Here is a 19,753-nt window from a genome sequence, read left to right as displayed (position 1 = left end):
CCTGGGCACCTATACACGCACGACCCCGATCTAAGGCTGGGTGGTGCACAGTCCCTGGGTCTAGTGCCCGTTACCTCCGAGAGGTTGCAGTCTCTCAAAAAGAGGCTCTGTCTTCTCCTCCTCCCTGCCTTCTCAGGCAATGAGGGATGCCCTTCCTCTAACTGGCCAAGCTTTGAACCTGGCCTCTCCTTTCCCTGGAGCAGTCCCACAAGGAGAGGCCTGACCCTCCTCAGCCCGGGACCCTCGGGAAGCAGCTCTTCCCTCTGGCCCCTTTCCCCTTTGCCCACAAATCGTCTTGTCCTTCACGTCACAGTCCTTTCCACTGCAACCCCTTACAGTCCCCTGTTACAGGGCATGTCTACATGTGGCGCTAGGTTGCCGTAGCAACACACTACAGTGATGTAGCGTCTGCAGGTGTCTGCACATAACCAACAACATGTCACCACAGTGACGTGCTCCCCTGGTATAGCACTCTGCTAAAAATAACAGTGTGCCACACATAACGGCATACTATGGGCTGTTACTGCGCCATGATGTAACACTTGCAGAAGGAAGTACTACATCATGGTGCAAGAACAACACTGCCATAGTGACACATGTACAAGTGTCCACAGTGTGCTTGCTCTGCAGGTCCAGCAGCTGTGCGTGGGGGAGAGGCACCAGCTGCCACCGGGGATGCAGCTTGAGGAATGGTGCCCCGATGACCAGACCCTCTGAATGCACCGTCTCCACCAGCACCAGGCGTAGGACAGCACCCTCCTGCTGGGCAGCTGGGCACCGTCATGGAGGAGTGGCTGGCCAACCTGCCGGCTTGGCACCCGGTGGCAGGAGCAGGAGAGCAGGAGAGGGAGGCATGTGAGCAGCAGAGGTGGGCGAGCAGGAGCAGGTGGCCAGCGAGCAGGAGAGGAACCTGGCTTCTGGGGGTGAAGAGAAGCGCGTTGCTGTCCAGCACAGCATGGTGCCACCCAGGAGCTGCTTCTAGAGCAGACAGCCTCTGAATCACAGCGTCCTAGACCCTAAACACTGGAGGCTGCAAGTGGAAGAGGAACCGTGCAAAATACCCTGGTCTGACCCCGTTTGCTCTGCCTTTCAGCATCCGCTGTCTAGCACCGTGTGCCACGGGAGGCTGGATGCGGGATCTGTGGTCTCACCCAGTAAATGGCAGTCCTTATGCAGTGCCAGAAGAAAAGCATTCATTGTCCACCATTGTTTTGAGAACACACGGGCGCAGGCAGGGAAGCCCATCCTTGGGGAAAAAGGGCACCAAGAAACCCCAGTGGCCCAATGGATAAGGCACTGGCCTTCTAAGCCAGGGATTGTGGGTTCAAGTCCCTCCTGGGGTGGTCTTGTTAATCTTTAACCAAGGTGCAGGTGAGAAGGCATTGAAGACATGCTCACAGGCTTCTTCTAAGTAACCAGTTCCAGTGCTTTACCACCCTCATAAGGAGGGAGGTTTTACTAACATCCAACTTCACCCTCCCTTGCTGGACTTTTGAGCCTAGTGTGCCTTCTTTCATCTGTGGCCACTGAGAACAGTCCAGCTTTGTGCTCCTTGAAACCACCCTGCAGGTATAGATTCATAGATGTTAGGGTTGGAAGACACCTCAAAAGATCATCGAGTCCGACCCCCTGCATAGGCAGGAAAGAGTGCTGGGTCTAGATGACCCCAGCTAGATGCTTATCCATCCTCCTCTTGAAGACCCCCAGGGTAGGGGAGAGCACCACCTCCCTTGGGAGCCCGTTCCAGACCTTGGCCACTCGAACTGTGAAGAAGTTCTTCCTAATGTCCAGTCTAAATCTGCTCTCTGCTAGCTTGTGGCCATTATTTCTTGTAACCCCCGGGGGCGCCTTGGTGAGTAAAGCCTCACCAATTCCCTTCTGTGCCCCCGTGATGAACTTATAGGCAGCCACAAGGTCGCCTCTCAACCTTCTCTTGCGGAGGCTGAAAAGGTCTAGGTGCCCTAGTCTCTTCTCGTAGGGCTTGGTCTGCAAGCCCTTAACCGTACCAGGTAGGTAAAGGCTGCTATCAAATCCCTTCTCAGTCTTCTCTTTTCCAAACTCAATACACCCAGTTCCCTTAGCCTCTCCTTACAAATCCTGCCCCCCAGTCCCACAGCCGTTTACTCTCTCCAACTTGGCCACATGCTTTTTGTACAAGCCTCAGGTGGGTGTGTTTGGCAGGGCACTTGTCAGGAGGCATTACAGACCCTGCTTGTCCTGGCTACAATCCTCTGCTGCACCCTTAGCTTGTTTGGAGCGTCTGAGTTTGGGAGCTGCATCAGACACAGCCGAGCTGAGTGGCCCTGCCCTGCACCAGGATATGCACCATTCAAGGTGCCAGGCAGCCAGGGTTCAAGCAAGCAAGCAAAAATGAATCATGAAAAGATTGTGACAAAATTAATGTGTTTTTCAAAATAATCTTAATCTCCCCTTTGCTGCTTGCTGCCCTCCAGTTCTCTCTCCATCCTCCTCATGACCAGCATTGACCGCCTCCACCACCTCCGTGGCCATCCCTCTGCACCTGTAGAGATTTCAGCCCAGTGTCGTCATGCTGAAGGCCTGCCAGGGCCTCTTTCTGGCTCACGCGGGCTGTCAGGCCAGGACTGTTTCCATTACACAGTGTGGAAATGCTGCTCTTAGCAGGGAGCCCCCAGAGCGCCCACATCGCTGGGCCGCAGAAGGACACTCTTTGCTTGCCAGCCTGCTGTTCCCACGCGTCCTGCACTTGTGGCTGCCTAGCGGGTGCTGGGTGCTGTGCTCCGTCCTGACCTCAGTGCTGCTCGTGTCAGCCGCACGCGCACTGGGTGTGCCCTACAGACCCCGAACACAGCAGCAGCTTACGCAGGGATTTGGTGACTGAGCACCTGGGAGTCCCCATGCTGCCCCTGGCCCGGCCTGAGCCAAGTGCTTTGGAGCCTGAGCTCCAGCTGCCTCCATGGTTTTTGTTTCCAAGCTGACCTAACTCCTACACGTGTATTGAGCTATCCAGGTGCCCCATCGCTGTCCTACTGCCGCACCAAGGGGCTTGTCCTGCTGCGGGTGCTGGCAGTCCTGGTCCCTGGGATCATCGTTCTGCATGTGGTCACCAGGAGGAAGCATCAATGTGAGTGATGGAGAGGAGAAGAGAGGGGGATGGGTAGAGGGAGTGCCATCCCATCCTGACCTTTCCCCAAACCCCTCACGGCGTTGGAGTGTCACTGAGGCAAAACTGAAAACTTTTCTACCCTGGGCAGAGATGCCAGAGAGAGTCTGCATGTGTGTGTGTGTGCGTGTGTGTGTGAGAGAGCACATGCATGCATGCACGTGTGTGCATTACTTGCCTTCTCTAGAGATTCAAAGGCCCTTGCTCCTGCTGCCGCCACCACTCGGTGTCCTTTTGCCGTGGCTGCTGCTGTGGCAGTGTGGGCTCCCCAGGAGCTGCCACTGTGGTGCCTCCTCTAAACCTGCACCTGGAGCTCGCTCGCACTTGCCTCCCACTGGTCACACCACTGGACTGACAGACTCGCACACTCAGCCCACAGACCGAGGAGCTGGTCTGCCCCACGGCTTTGGCTGCAGCCTCCAGGTGCAGAGGGAGCAGCAGCTGTTCCCGATGCCCCTGGAAGGGGCCCTCATTGCTTGCAGGTCTGTGCTCCAGTCCTGGCCCCCAGGAGCCTGCCTGCGCCTGCTCTGTGGTGGGTACAGGCTGCCGCCTCAACGCCCCCTTGTCCCATGCACTGTTCTGGCCTGGCACCTTCATCAGTTCTTGTGTGGACGCAGCTGTGCAGGCTTGATTGCAGTTTTCCTAATTAAAGAGCATCCAAACCTAATGTCTGCTCCTCCTCGGACGTCTCCTCCACAAGAACACAAGAACTGCTGCTTCTCGGGGCTGGATGAGAGCTGGGTGAGGGGCTGTTCTTGCCTGGTGTAGGACGGGGGGCACAACAGGGCCAAGCATGACAATGTGTTCTGGTTCTGTCACATGTGAGCTTTTGATCCTGCCATTCCCTCACTAGTGTGGCCCCCAGAGCCCTGCTCCAGGAAAGGAAACCAAGAAATCCCAAGTATTAGCAAAGAAATGATTATCCTTTAAGGGAGGGAATATGGGCCTGGGCATGAGAGCAGTAGGCACCACTCATGAATGCTGCATGCCCCGGAGACAGAACCTCTTCTGCAGTGACGTTCAGCAAAATCAAGTGCAAGCCCTGCGCTTGGGAGGGAGGAACCACATGCACAAATACAGACTGGGGAGTGACTGGCTGGGCGGCAGTGCTGCAGAGGACCTAAGGGTTACAGTGGACCCTGAGCGGAGCGTCAGCCAGCTCTGTGCTCTTGTTGCAAAAAGAGCCAGCAGCCTCCTGGGTTGCATTAACAGGAATGTCACCTGCAAATCATGGGGAGTGATTCTCCTGCTCTGTTCAGCATTGCTGAGGCCTCCCCTGGGGAACTATGTCCTGGTTTGGGCCACACGATTCAAGAAGGCTGTATCGGGAGTTGATTATGAAAGGGCCCCTCACCAAGTGCTGAGATGCAGGGGCTTGTGGGGTGGGGCATGCTGGAGGCTAGGTCTACAGCACCCCCTGTCATGAAAGAGCCAGGGCCCGGTGCCTGGCATGGGTTACGGTTGATGCCCTCCCAGGGGCGAGGTCTCCAGCCTGGGGTGTGGGTGTGAGGGGCAGAGAAAGGGAAAGGGTTAGAGGAGCCTTTCTCCTTGTCATTGGCAGTGCAGAAAGACTTTTCTTTCTGCTGGGATATTTTGGCAGGTAGAAATCCCCCCGCTGGGGTCAATGATGTTGTTTTGGGGCTGTCGAAGACACTTCATGACATGGGGCTAAGCCAAAACCCTGGGCCCAGCCATTCGCCATGAAGAGACGGGGTCACGGCATCCCCAGAACAAGGGGCGCCTGCAGCCAGTCCACAGCAGGGCCGCGGTGCCAGCTGGGCTCAGGGAGGCAGTGTGGGCACCGTCCCCTGGAGCCACAGGCAGCAGCCCCGGCCTCTCCTCTGCAGCCCGTAAAAGCCAGAGCCAGGCCTCGGTCTCCTCGTCCAGGCCAAGGCGAGTTCGTGCTCCTCATGGCTCCTTCATGTCCCTCCTGCTCGGGTTTTGCCTCCTGGCCCTGACTCCAGGCAGACCCGGGGCGTTCCCTGCTCCTCAGGCTGGTTTGCCCTTTGCCTCTGGGTTTGCATTTCTGCTCCCGGTTCGCCCTTGGCTGCCGTTGTGTCTGGGTCACAGTCTGAGCCCAGGTTGTCCTGACTTGCCTACGGCTTCCAACCCCAGTCCCACCCCGGCCCCTCCGAAACCAGAGCCTTGGGGAGCCGATCTGGACTACTCCTGTGCTTTGGGCAACTAACTCCTGGGCTACACCCCCCATGCCGCAGTGCCGAGCTCTTCCTCTGCTCACGCTTCTCACACACGTGTGCCGGGAACTGTTGGAGCAGCAGGAGCGATGGGCAGGGGTAGACAGTGGGAAGCGTTGAGCTGTGTTTGTGCTGGGGATGGGTCAGCTGCCTGGAGTCGTATTTTGGACACAGGTAGGTAGGTTTGGCTCAGGTAATTCATGTGGGAGGGTCCCTGGGCCCCCACCTTGGCTGGGTTTGGGAGCGCTCCTCGCAGCGGGCTGAGGCTTGGGTATTGGAGGGATCCTCTTGCTCCAGGGCACTTTGGGGATCTCCGGACCTCCTGGTGGGGCTCTGCCCCGGGGTTTGAGGCCTTTGCAAGCAGGTCCCTTCAGTCAGGTAGTTGGCAGTGTGCTGCACGGGGCTGCTGGAGTAGCCTGAGCTAGGGTTAGGGAATGGGATAGTTCAGAGCTGCCTTGGTGGGATGCCTGGAGGGCTATTTAGGACGTCTGTAGGTAGCCTCCTCCATCCTAATCATACGAGGCTGAAGCTTGGGCCCCACATGGGGTTGGGTCTGGTAGGTTGAAAGCGGTGGGGTCAGGCTTGGCTGTGGAGGGCTCCTCTTCCTCCCGGTGCGTGTTGCCAGGGAGGGATCTCCCAGTCGAGCTCAGTGGTGGGCTTTTGGGCTTTCCCCAGGTTTGGGGATGCAGATATTGTGGTCACGGCCCGGGGGCTCCTGGAGACAGCTGAGCTCAGGCTGGGCAGAGAACAGGAAGGTTTGAAGCTCTTTTCCCTTGGCAATGGGAGTTGTCCGAGGGCTGTTCCCAGGACACGAGCAGTTTGCCCAGTCCCTGCTGAGTGGAAGTGGGATGAATCCTGGGCCCCCTCGCGTAGGCTTACATTTTGGAAAGCAGCAGTGTCGGCCTCCGCAGGGTACTTGGGGGGCTTTCCCAGCTACTGTCTGGCAGCAGCTTGCCCAGGGTCTCCTGCCTGAGGTTGCTGCAGAAGCTCATGCTGCGATTGGGGTTGGGGTTGGGGCTTTGGCTGGTGACAGAGAGCAGGAAAGCATGGAGCTGTCTTTCTGCTCAGGGTTCGTAGGACTCCCTCTTGGTACCGTATTTTGGAAACAGATGGGTCTCCTCATCCATTCGACAAGGCCGCTGGATAGACTTGCGCCCCCTTGCCCCCAGGGTTGGATTCAGGCGCTGTCTTGGCATAAGGGATCAGGCAGCCGGGCCCAGCAGTGGGGTTTGGGGCTGTCCAAGCCAGTTGCTGTCGCCAGACTGCACGGGGTCTCCTGCGCAGCAGGCTGAGCCATGGGTAGGGCCACCTGCCCCAGGCTCTGCAGCCTTAAGAGGCAGAGCTAGGACTCATAGATTCATAGATTCATAGATTCATAGACATTAGGGCTGGAAGGGACCTCGGAAGATCATCGAGTCCAGCCCCCCGCCCAAAGGGCAGGACGTCAGCTGGGGTCATAGGATCCCAGCAAGATAAGCATCCAGTTTCATCTTGAAGGTGTTCAATGTAGGCGCTTGAACAACCTCCGGTGGCAGGCTGTTCCAGACCTTGGGGGCTCGGACAGTAAAGAAATTTTTCCTTATGTCCAGCCTGAAACGATCTTGTAGTAGTTTGTGACCATTTGTCCTCGTCATCCCTTGGGGCGCTCTGGTGAACAAACGTTCCCCCAGATACTGGTGGTCACCCCTGATAAACTTGTAGGTGGCCATCAGATCACCCCTGAGCCTGCGCTTTTCCAGGCTAAAGAGCCCCAGGGCTCTCAGCCTGTCATAGTAGGGTCTGCTTCCCTGACCCCTGATCATGCGCGTGGCTCTTCTCTGGACTCTCTCAAGCTTCTCCACATCCTTTTTGAATTGTGGAGCCCAAAACTGGACGCAGTACTCCAGCTGCGGCCTCACTAAGGCCGAGTACAGGTGGAGAATGACGTCCCGGGATTTGCTTGAGAAGCATCTATGGATGCAAGCCAGCATTTTGGTCGCTTTACTAGCCGCAGCATCGCATTGCAGGCTCATGTTCATCTTGTGGTCAATGATGACCCCCAAGTCTCTTTCTTCCATAGTGCTAACCAACATAGCACTGCCGAGCCTATAAAGATGCTGCGGGTTTTTTTTCCCAAGGTGGAGAACCTTGCATTTATCGGCGTTGAACACCATCAGATTCTCATCCGCCCACTTGCTGAGCCTGTCCAGGTCAGCCTGGATCACCCGCCTGTCTTCTGGTGTGGATGCTTTGCCCCAAAGTTTGGTGTCATCGGCGAACTTGGCCAGTCCGCTTCTGACTCCAGTGTCCACATTGTTAATGAAGATGTTGAACAGTATGGGTCCAAGGACAGAGCCCTGGGGGACCCCACTGGTCACAGGACACCACGATGAGTGACTTCCATCAATTACTACCCTCTGGGTCCGACCCCGGAGCCAATTTTCCAGCCAGTGGATCGTGGAGGACCCAAGGCGACAATTGGCCAGTTTCTCCAAGAGATGATCATGGGACACCAGATCGAAGGCTTTTTTGAAGTCAAGATATATGACATCAATCTCATCTCCCTTGTCCAGGTGATAGGTCACCTGGTCGTAGAAGGAAATGAGATTGGTCAAGCAAGACCTACCCGCAACAAACCCGTGCTGGCTATCCCTTAAGATGTTGGCATCGGCCAGTCCATTAAGGATGGCCTCCTTAATAAACTTTTCTAAGATCTTCCCCGGGATAGAAGTCAGGCTGATGGGCCTATAGTTAGCCGGATCCACTTTCCTCCCTTTCTTGAAGATAGGCACCACGTTGGCCTTCTTCCAGTCTTCGGGCACTACACTAGAGCGCCAAGAGTTTTCAAAGATCCGCGCTAGAGGCTGGGCTATGATGCTCGCCAGCTCCTTGAGTACCCTGGGGTGAAGATTGTCAGGGCCGGCTGACTTGAAGGTATCCAGCTTCTCAAGATGTTCCTTCACAAAGTCAGCATTAATGGAGGGCAGGGGATCACCCTCACCCGGACTTCCCGGCCCTGTAGCAGGCACGGGCGTCCCATGGGGCTGATGAAAGACCGACGCAAAGTACCTATTTAATAGGTTGGCTTTTTCCTGGGCGTCAGTTGTCAGTTGCCCCATCTGGTTCAGCAGGGGTCCAACGTTGCCCCTGCTTTTTCTCTGGCTCCCCACATATCTGAAAAAGGACTTTTTATTGTCCTTGATGCTCAAAGCTAGCTGGAGTTCAGTTGCAGCCTTGGCTTTCCTGGTCTGCTCCCTACAGGACCGGACCAATGCAGAATAATCCTCCTTGGAGGTGACTCCCATCCTCCATCCTTTGTAGGCCTTTCTTTTTAGCCTCAGGCCTCAGCCTCCTTCTCTTGGCCAAGGTGAAAGTGGTTGCTCCTTATTGCCCGTTCACTTCCTTCCTGCTCTGCTTTTGTCTCTGGGCTCTGACTGCATGGTACTCATCCACGACTCCAAGCTGCCCCTACCACCCCTGGCGCTGCTCATCCCTGCGGGCACCAGTGATGCTGCCAGGGAGACCCTGAGAGGATCACAAGTGACTCCCGGGCTCTGGGTGCAAGGCTGAAGGGTAAGGAGCTCAGTGGGGAAGGGCCTTAGAGGGAGTGGACGCATCTTGCAGAGCAGTGCATGGCTTCGCAGGTGGTGTCACCAGCAGGGCTTTGGCTTTTTCAGCTATGGGATGTTGTTCCAGAAGATGCATTGGTAGGGAGACTTGGGATCCACCGGGCGCAGGAGGGAAGGTCATGTTGGCAGATAAGCTGGGTAACCTAGTGAGGAGGGCTTTAAACCTGGTTTGCCGGGCGATGGTGACCAAAGCCCTGTGGTACTTAGGGAAATGGGTGACATGGAGGAAGCACAAGCAGGACGGGGCAGTAGGGGAGGCTCCTTGTTCTTGCTGGGGGAGTAGGGCAATGGGGGAGTTACCAAAGATTAAGGGCAATGGGGGAGTTTCCAGGGCTCAAAGAGTTGGTGCTGAAGGGGCTGAGCACAACGGGCACTACAAAGCATCTCCTTTAGATGGGCTGCTCTAGGGGCAGATCAGCATCTCGCACCCACACAGCAGTTAGAAATCGTGCTCTTGCACACCCACCGCCCATCACCATTTCGCTTCCTCTGTTCCTCTCTTCCTTTCCTTAGTCTCTAGCCTTGATTTGTTACTTGATGGCGCTGTCATTGTGTCCATCATCACTGGCACTGTCTTCATCGCCCAAGCCGCTTTCCTCTTCACTGTCCTCAACTTCTTCCTCACAGTCCCTGCTTTCTTCCCCAGGCGAGAGGCTGTGCGGGTGGTGTCCTTAAACAGTCTGTGCCAGTGGACCCTCTGCTGCGTGATCTTTGCCATCTCTTCACCACCCTCTCCTATTGCCTTCTGGGAGTGTGTCTGCGGCTTGCTCAGCCCCGTTTTCACACAGGTCTCAACCGAGAGCTTCGTGCCAGGTTTGAGGACCCTTTGAATACGCGACTAAAATCCATATCCCTAATACACTGGCTGAATGTCAGGGGAGGTGCTCCCTTCTACATCCCGAGGGTAGAAGAGCTCGGCAGGAGCATCCTTCGGTGCGAGTGAGATCCACGATGACTGCCTGTCCTCTCCCCAGCGTGCCTCTCCCAGGACAAAGGAAGAGCCAGGCCGCCCTCCCGCAGGTATTTCTCCGAGTCAGGCCACGTGGCCCAGGTGGACTTAAATCACGCAACTGGAGTAAATACGTGGAGGGGGCTGGGCTGAGGCTGTCTCAGGCCACGAGATGGAGAAAGAGAGCACAGGACTTCTTACCACCCTACATCCACATTTCTCCATGATTAAAACGAAACAGCACTAAGATGCAGATATGCATACAGATATAGAGTAGTGTTTCATTTTTAAAAAATCATGGAAAGAAGTGGATTACTGTTTACTTTTTTAATTAAAAAATTGGGGATTTTTTAAAATCAGAAAGCCAAGATCCCTGATGACCAGTGAGTAGCTATCAATGCACGGGGGTGCCCACAATGCTGGCTAAGCAGATGGGTTTGCCAGGAAGGTGAAATGGAGAAAATGGATGAGCAGCTGGGACACAGTGAGCAGCACATGTGAGGAGCGCATGTCCATAGATAGACACAGCGGCCCCCACGACCTCTGGGGATTGCTGCCCAGGCCCAAGGGAGGAGACTGAAGCTGCCCCCCACCCCGCCCCGAGCCTGGGCATGGGGATGAGGTGGGTCTTGGGGGGCAGCGCATGCAGCCTGCGTGTGCGGCGCGGAGTGGGGCAGCCCTGGGGCTTGTGCGGGCTGTGGTTTGGGGTCATGGGAGGGGCCCTGGGCAGCGCCGGGACTGGGACAGCGCTTCGCTCCCTCTGGTAGACACATGCTGGAGTTAGACGGAGACGAGCCCTGCCTCACCCCTGCCCGTGTGTGCGCCAGTGCTGCCCACTCGCGGGATCTCTGGCGCTGCTCTGGGGTCTGCGCTTCGGGACTGTGAAACCCGTACCTCTTCCATAGACACGAGGAGGAATTAGGGGTTTCGCATCCTTGAAGCATGGACTTCCAGAGCAGCACCAGCGATCCCCAGAGAGCGAGAGCGCGTGTGCGCGTTCGTGTGTGCCTGTGTTGGCTCACCGCTCCACCCAGGAGCAGCACAGACCATCCGCACACGCGGCCTCAGCCTCACCAAGGCAGTTTGTGCCTGAAAGTCTGCACAGAAGAATTTTCCCACATATTTCTTCTGTGCAATAAAAGAGATTACATTCACCCCAAAAACCTCTGTCTGCCCTGTCCTCGCACCAGGACACGAGCTCACACCCGCTGCCAAAAGTCAGCGGCAGAAATTCACGCGTTTTTTCTGCGTGTGCCCCGGGCAGCCAAAGTGCGGGGCAGCGCCACTTGGGGCATCTTCCCTTGGCTGCTGTCCCGAGCAGACACTCCTTCCTTGAATTCAGTCGCCTGTGTTTCACTAAAGCACGTTTACCAGAAGGACATCCTGTCCTGATTTGAAGGTGTCAAGAGATGGAGAGCACCTACTTATCCCAAATTACAGCCTTGCAAGGTATACGAATTACCTGCTAATTACAGACCAAATACACAGTGCAACTTTATTGATGCAGCATCATGCACACACACGTTAGATATATTCTATATATCTGGCTTGTCCAACACACGGCGCGCGGGCCGCCAAGCCATTTTCCCTGGCCTGAGGTCCCTCGCTGGGGACAGGCGGGTGCGGGAGGGGAGGGGAGCTGCTCACCCCTCAGGGCCGGGCTTATCACCCCCGCGGGCGGCCGGGCACCATGGTGAGTGGGGCCATGCGGGCAAGGGGCTCCAGTGCAGCGGCCGCCTCGCTCCGGCCCCCCTTGGGCAGCGCCGGCTCGTGGGGCTGCTCTGCTCGAGGGATGGGGATATGAAGCCATTTATTTCTCCCTTTCGGTCTCTGGGGCAGGGGCTGGCTGGATGCAGAGTGGGTCCCTCCCTGCCCGCCCCTGCCCACCAGCAGCTACCATGAACCTGGCAGTAGGGCCGCACAGGCAGGGTCTCTCTGGCCGGCCCAGGACAGAGGGTGTAAAGGGGTCTTTGTCTTGGGTTATAATAACTGACTGGCCTGTGGGGCTAGCTGACAGCGCTGCCCATGTGGGACCCAAACCCAGTAATGGCTGGGCTGCCCCAGCCATGACACACAGACACCGGGACTGGCCCCAGGAGACAAAAGTCCTAGTCCTGCCCTGACTCCCCATCGGCATTTGAGGTGCACTTGGCATATGATGGCAGCACCTGCACGTGTCAGGCTGTGCCGTACATATTATGACTATACCTGATGGGTGGGGGTCCATGTCAACACCACAGTATCACTACATCGTAATAAAATGGTGATCTTTAATTGGTGAGTTGTTTTTAACTTCACCTGTCTCTGCCAAACTCGTTTTTCTATGACTAAAATTAAGTTTGGCTCTATTAGCCACAGGGCCTACGCTACGCTCAAAAAATGGCAAATCAGAGGAAACGAAAATTGATGCTGAATGTCGAGTTTTCAGGGATAGTTGGACCGCTGATTTTTGTGTTGTTGAACAAAACGGGAACATCCTGTGTCTGATTTGCCAAGAGAAAGTGGCTGTCGGCAAGGAGTACAACGTGGAGCGCCGTTATTCTACAAAACACACAAAGAAATGTGGCAGCGCGGTGGGGCGCAGTAGACTTGCTCGGGTGAAGTCTCTAACACGGAGCATGACCGGGCAGCCGTCTGCTTTCAGAGCTGCGAGGCAGAAGTCGGAGGCAGCGACCACGATCCGTCTCCTGATATCCGAGGCAATAGCGAAGAGAGGGAAACCACTGTCTGATGGAGAATTTGTGAAAGATGGCCTGGGCAGATTTACTGATAAACAGTCAATCCACACGTCCAAGCCTTCATTCACAAGCTGCAGTTGTTTCAGAAACAGTTGAATAAGAAGAATGTCACCCATCTCACAATACCGTTAACGGGATGCGCTGGGACTGTGACCCATGACAAGTTTTCTGCACCGATCGGCCGTCCGCTGGACGAATTCAAACACAGACGTGCGGATTTCAGGGAACGCAGCGATGAGCTGGACCTGTTTGCAGATGCATTTGGAGCGGATGCCACCGATGCTCCTGGCACGATCCAAATGGCACTAATTGACATCCCAAATAACGGTGCCTTGAGGAGAGCTTTTGCCGAACAGGACCCACTGACATGTTATAGTGAATGTGTTACGTGGCACTCTTTCCCAGATCTAGAGTCACGCACTTCGGTTTATTGCCCTGTTTGGCAGCACGTATTAATGGGAGCAGCTGTTCTCAAGACTGAAGAACATTTCATTGTCGCTTCCTGCAACGTCACTCGTGTCAAAGCTCATGTGACATCACTTCCTCATGTGATACCGCTTCCTGTGAGGTCTTTGAATATGGCTCGCCGGCTCTCTGGGTAATAAAAAGTTCATGATCTGGCCCCACATTCAAAAACGTTGGACACCCCCGATATAGAGATATATAGATATATAATTAGTTGGCACTTGTCCTAGTATTTCACCCAAAATACGTCACAGGGAAATGTAGTTTTTAGGAAAGAACTAAAACGCCATTTCTGACTTAGCTGTAGTATCTCGCGTGTGTTAAGTGATGCTCCCAGCTGCCTTCCAGTGAGCCCCATGACATGTCTCTCTGACAACCCGACAGCATTGCTCAGTGAAAGTTGAGCGCGCGCTGGAGGCGTCCAGCTCGTGCGGCGGTCTGCAGGCATTTCTATGCGGGGCGGAGAGAAGGATTTATTCCGTCCCTGTTCCCGCACGTGCCCTTGTGTGCGTGTCGCTGTGGTCTCCACTGACACTTGGGGAGGAGGAGGTAAAACTAACCAGACACCCCATAGACCTGCTCTAGGCCAAGGAATAGACCCACACGATCCTACAGGGAGCCCCAGGGGAAAAGACAGACTGGCAAAGACATGAAACCTCCCGCTCTATCAGATATATTCCTAGAGCCTCTCTTCTTCCTCAGCACTGCACCAAACCATGCAAAAACCCGAGCAAAAATCACCTTATGCTTCTCTCTTAGAGCAGATGATCCCAGGATGTGGGGAGTGTGTCACCCTGCAGTACGATATTCACTTAAACATATTGTTAAAAGCCCCAGCACTAGAGCGTCTAGTCTGAATCAAACCAGTAATCCATCTCGTCAAGTAACCAGTCTCCAGCAGCGACCGGTATCGGGTGTTTTCGAGGGAGCAGGGAGGGAGGGGAGGTAGAAAGTGATCCTGCTTTTAGCGCCACAAGTCCAGACCCCTGCGTGGTGCAGGGACGCAGCACACGCTCTGGACATGGACCTGACGAGACATGTACAGTAAGAGCCCCAGGAGGCTGCAAGAGCCGCTTTGTCTCCAATTACACCCGAAATACAGGTTTAAAATTTCTTCACAAAACACCCAATTACATTTTACTCCTTCACCTGATTTCTAATACCACTGAAAACAAAAAGCCACTTACGCACACAACCCTCCCTTAGATAACACGAATCAAAAATATATGGAAGTGTATTTGAAGTCTTGTGGGAATATTACTGCTCTCAAGATTCATTAAAAAAAACAACACAGCGATCAAGTTTATAAATGCCTTAATAACCCACACTTGGCGTTGTATAGTACATAATGACATCTGGAAGGGCTCGTGATGAAGCTAGGAGGGTCTTCACATGCAAACAAGATGCACGTGGAAAGGAAATACATTACCGGTAAAAACTGACAATAAAACGGAGGAGGGACAGAAATGGCAGGTGCTTTGTGGGAAGAAAAATTACTGAAATACATGAACAAACCTGCTTTTCCCTTAGCTTCCCGCAGGAGCCATGACTCGGTTTTACCTGCACTGCTGCCGTGCCCCGAGGTGTCACAGGGCTGCCCTCTACCGACACGCGGTGTTCATCCACCCGGAGCTTAAAAGAAGAATTCAAATCCACATCATGCAAAACTAGTGTCACAGGCTTACTGAGACTACCGGAGTATGTAAGTGCAGGACGGGCTTTGCAAGAATTGAATCTCAAAGGAGCATCTCGGTTAGACACCTGTAGTAGGACTACAGCCCACTGGTTCAAACTCAGCTGTTTTGGTTTTTCATTCCAGTTTATACTTGACTAACACAGAGCTTGGATGCTGGAATGACATTTTAAATGAGAAGTCCAGCCATTGACCACGAACTTGGAAAAAACTCAGTTTAAGCAGAAGTCTGGGGACAGAAGGATTAACATTTTATCTTTTGTATGTTAGGAGCTCATCTGACTCCCATTACCATTGAACCCACGTGCCTTACAGCCTACAGTGGATGTATCTTCACAACTTCCCCGTGAGGTAGAGAAGGATCATTCCCACTCACGGTCAGCGCACTGAGGCACAGAGGGACAAAAGGATGTGCCCAAGGTCAGCAGGGCAGGCTGTGGCAGAGGGTGGAACGAAGCTCAGCTTTCCAAAGTCCTTAGGTAACCGGTGACCGTGTTACCTCTCGGTAAAGCTTGCGTCTCCTCTCCTTTGCATAAAATGTAGGAGTAACCACAAACGCATGAAATACACACCAGAAAGATAAGATTGAGGGCCAATGTTTCTATGATGAGGAATAGGAATGACTGGATCATTTATTTTAAAAATTAAGGGAAAAGCCTCCATATGTTTCTCTTTCATACACCTCACTGCAGGATCACCATGCAATACAGCACAGCTTTCCTCCCCAAAGGCCAAAAAAACCCAACAATCTTTCTGCCTGCAAAACAATACAATTTAAGTCTTTTCAAAGGTTTGGCTTCATTCAAATGATTTACATGTGTTGTTTCAGTACAAGACACAAGAGGCATGCAGAGGAAATGTATGAACTCAACACAAGTCGCACCTTCGGCTAATTTAAGTTATAAAGTTAAAGTAAAAAAAAAGAAAATGTTTTCTATCAATGACTAGACAGAGATCAATAGGATAATCAAGCTGCTTTAAAAGCCTACAGCAATCAACAGTAATTGAATATACTTTTGCTGTCATTTCGTCATCTCTCATATTTTTAATTAGTCACCAAACATCAACTAACCTTCAGCTGGGTTCTGGGTAAAAATTAACTTCCCTGGAAACCATGACAAGGTGGCTGACTGGTTAAGACGATGGACTGCTAATCCACGTGTGGGTTCAAATCCTCGCCTTGTCATGCGTTACTTGTATAAGTCAGGGCTGAAGCACTAGTGACCTGATTGTCCCACTGCTCACCTCTCCGGGTGTATTGCTATTGACTTCGCCAGGGGGCAGATTGTCAAACAGTGAAAGCTGGGCAATTTTGTGCACTGTGAGACCCTGGGCGTGTGTGTGTTTTGGGGGCTTTGGGCTCCAGGCAAGTGGGGAAATGTTAGCAGCAGGCCAGTGCAGCCACACCTGCCATGCCCACACCAGGCCAGCCCACATAACACACATCCTACCTCAAAAAGTAGTCACTTCACAAGAGGTTGTGGTGGAGCAGCGCAGTGGGAACACCAAGTGGGCACTGTGCTCCCCACACACCTTGTCATCCCATTTGCAGTCTGGCCTTTCCCCTGGCGCGAAAGCCAGGAGAAAGCCCCAGGAGTTTGGGGGATCTTGGGGCGGGGGGCACTTGGCAGCAAGCTGAGCAGCTGCCTGGACAGGCACCAGGAAGGAACAACCCTCCCCAGTAATGGGATTTCTCTGCCCTGCGCGCGGCAGGTCTCACCCCGCAGTGTTTTATCATGCACCCGCGTTCACCCCGCTGGCCCTTTTGCTCCAGCCTGACCCTCTGATCCCTGCGCGGCTTGGGAATGTCTTCCATTTTCTGCCGCCCGGGGGGATTCCCTTCCCAAGACGACTCCCGTGAAGAGCACGATACCGCGTGGATGAGCGCCTGTTGGTGATGGACAGAAGGGGTTTCGAAGCAGGGGGCACCAAAGGGGTCACCTCGGTGCAAGTCCTCCTGTCCTTCCCACCAAGGGGAGGAGAGGACATTGTGGGATGAGGCTTGTTCGGCTGACTGTTTAAATCTTTGACCTCAGAAAGTGCTCCCCAAACTTTGCCTCCATATGAAGGACGCTTACACCAGGAAACTACAGTTGTGGCCAGATTAACGGGCGCACTGTTGGACACAGGGTGAGAAGAGGTCTTGCCCGCTACGATTCAGCCGGTCTCTTGTCCTGGTAATGTCTGTCTGCTCCTGTCACCGAGCAAGCGAAGCTGAACGCTGGAAACTTGACCCAGGGCAGCTTACCTGTGAGTGACACGGGCTAAACTTGCACTTCTAGCAAGATTCATAGATTCATAGATTCATAGATGTTAGGGTCAGAAGGGACCTCAATAGATCATCAAGTCCGACCCCCTGCATAAGCAGGAAAAAAGATAGGAGGGGACAGATGACACGGGTAAATTCAGCTCAAGAGTGGTACATTCCTGACTTTGGACTTGCAGATCTGTCCACCCCCAAATATTCTGGTTGCTTTGTTTCTTTTCTTTCTTTTTTTTTAAAAGAAAGGGGAAGGAGACCAGATGAGCAGATTGGCAGCCTTGGGGTTTGAAGTCTTTCAGTCACAGATGTCCAGCCCAGTAGCATGAGGAGCTTCCCCACATCCTTTCCCAGCAAACCTCACCCTTGACAGTTTTGCCAGGCAAGCTTTTCCATTCAGGACGGACACCTGTCCAGTGGGAAGTGCACCAAGACGCTCCCCAGGGCGCCACGACAAGGCCCAGACAGCCATGCCTTTGGGGTCTCATTGACCTGCATGGGACCCCAGCCCTGAGCCAGAGGTGAACGTTTTTATAGCCACGTACTGAAATCCCCGGAGCCAACCACCTCGCCTGGCATGAAACAACCTCCCATCCCACAGTATACTTTTAAGAAAGAAGAAAGAGTGGCTGGCTATCAACACACACTGCATCTCCAGGAGGAGATACCTACCCCTGCGCAGTAAGCCATGCATTTAGGTGCTCCTGTTGTACCAGACGATGAAGAGGGGATGAGTAAAAGGCAGCTGTTCGAACTCCAGCTGGGGAGCCTGGTCTCCTTTCCCGCCACCAAGGAAATCTTCTAGGAATACACTGTGAAAATAAGAGGGGGAAAACATAGTGGAGCAAGACTCCATCCTTGGCAAAGTCTTTAAAAAATTATCAAGGCTCACATATACGAGAGCCCGGCAGGACAAATTATGCTGAGGAGAAACCAGCACGGGTTCGTGGCAGGCAGATCGTGCCTCACCAATCTAGTCTCTTTTTATGACCAGGTTACGAAACGCCTGGACACAGAAGGAGGGGTGGATGTCGTATACTTAGACTTCAGGAAGGCCTTCGATACGGTATCCCACCCCATACTGGTGAACAAGTTAAGAGCCTGTGACGTGGATGACTACACAGTCCGGTGGGTGGCGAATTGGCTGGAGGGTCGCACCCAAAGAGTCGTGGTAGATGGGTCGGCTTCAACCTGGAAGGGTGTGGGCAGTGGGGTCCTGCAGGGCTCGGTCCTTGGACCGATACTCTTTAATGTCTTCATCAGTGACTTGGACGAGGGAGTGAAATGTACTCTGTCCAAGTTTGCGGATGACACAAAGCTATGGGGAGAAGTGGACACGCCGGAGGGCAGGGAACAGCTGCAAGCAGATCTGGACAGGTTCGACAAGTGGGCAGAAAACAACAGGATGCAGTTCAACAAGGGGAAATGCAAAGTGCTGCACCTAGGGAGGAAAAATGTCCAGCACACCTACAGCCTAGGGAATGACCTGCTGGGTGGCACGGAAGTGGAAAGGGGTCTTGGAGTCCTAGTGGACTCCAAAATGAACGTGAGTCGGCAGTGTGACGAAGCCATCAGAAAAGCCAATGGCACTTTATCGTGCATCAGCAGATGCATGACGAATAGGTCCAGGGAGGTGATACTTCCCCTCTATCGGGCGCTGGTCAGACCGCAGTTGGAGTACTGCGTGCAATTCTGGGCGCCGCACTTCAAGAAGGATGCAGATAACCTGGAGAGGGTCCAGAGAAGGGCAACTCGTATGGTCAAGGGCCTGCAGACCAAGCCCTACGAGGAGAGACTGGGGCACCTGGACCTCTTCAGCCTCCGCAAGAGAAGGTTGAGAGGCGACCTTGTGGCTGCCTATAAGTTCATCACGGGGGCATAGAAGGGAAATGGTGAGGTTTTATTCACCAAGGCGCCCCCGGGGGTTACAAGAAATAATGGCCACAAGCTAGCAGAGAGCAGATTTAGACTGGACATTTGGAAGAACTTCTTCACAGTTCGAGTGGCCAGGGTCTGGAACGGGCTCCCAAGGGAGGTGGTGCTCTCCCCTACCCTGGGGGTCTTCAAGAGGAGGTTAGATGAGTATCTACCTGGGGTCATCTAGACCCAGCGCTCTTTCCTGCCTATGCAGGGGGTCGGACTCAGTGATCTATTGAGGTCCCTTCTGACCCTAACATCTGTGAATCTATGAATCTGACCCCAGCCTGCTGTGTAGGGCTCTGGGTTTGGGAATTTGGCAGCAGGGGCAGGGTGGCACCATTTATTGTCAGTAACGTGTCCTAGGGAGCAGCCACGGCCTCACTCACTGCAGTCACCTCTAATGAGACGGTGCGACTCTATGGCTTTCCTGAGACAGACTTTTAAACTGGGACAAGAGCCCCATTTTTTGAAGTCATTTTATGTGCTGAGATAATCCTGGTTTTTCAAGCCAGGAGTGTCTCAGTGGAAGCAGCGCACTTAGCTTGAGCCAAGATCTCTCCATTCCCGACACAAAAGGCCTCTGGTTTCCTCTATTCCACATGTTCCCATCACGAGGTCTGGGGTCAGACGGCCTGCTCGTATTGAAGATGGCCAGGATTTCCCTGCAGCTTTTCAATTTGGATGTGAAGCGACACCCTTGAAAAGACAGATGTCACCTCCCACCCACAAGCAAACGCCTGCCCTAAATTCTCTGTCTGAGTGAAGCAAGGCACGAGACTCCAC

The 19,753-nt window shown here is 53.9% G+C and overlaps 1 non-coding gene across 1 annotated transcript; it reads left to right on the top strand.

Annotated features, from left to right (window-relative positions):
• Positions 1-1,270: 1,270 nt before the first annotated feature.
• TRNAR-UCU (transfer RNA arginine (anticodon UCU)) lies at positions 1,271-1,343 on the top strand. The gene has a single exon. It is a non-coding gene; the product is annotated as a tRNA-Arg (tRNA).
• Positions 1,344-19,753: the final 18,410 nt, after the last annotated feature.

The sequence above is a fragment of the Alligator mississippiensis genome, chromosome 11 (assembly GCF_030867095.1).
Source record: "Alligator mississippiensis isolate rAllMis1 chromosome 11, rAllMis1, whole genome shotgun sequence".
Lineage (NCBI taxonomy): Eukaryota > Metazoa > Chordata > Crocodylia > Alligatoridae > Alligator > Alligator mississippiensis.
Note: the sequence above shows the minus strand (reverse complement) of the source record. Positions and strands in the feature narration are given on the sequence as shown.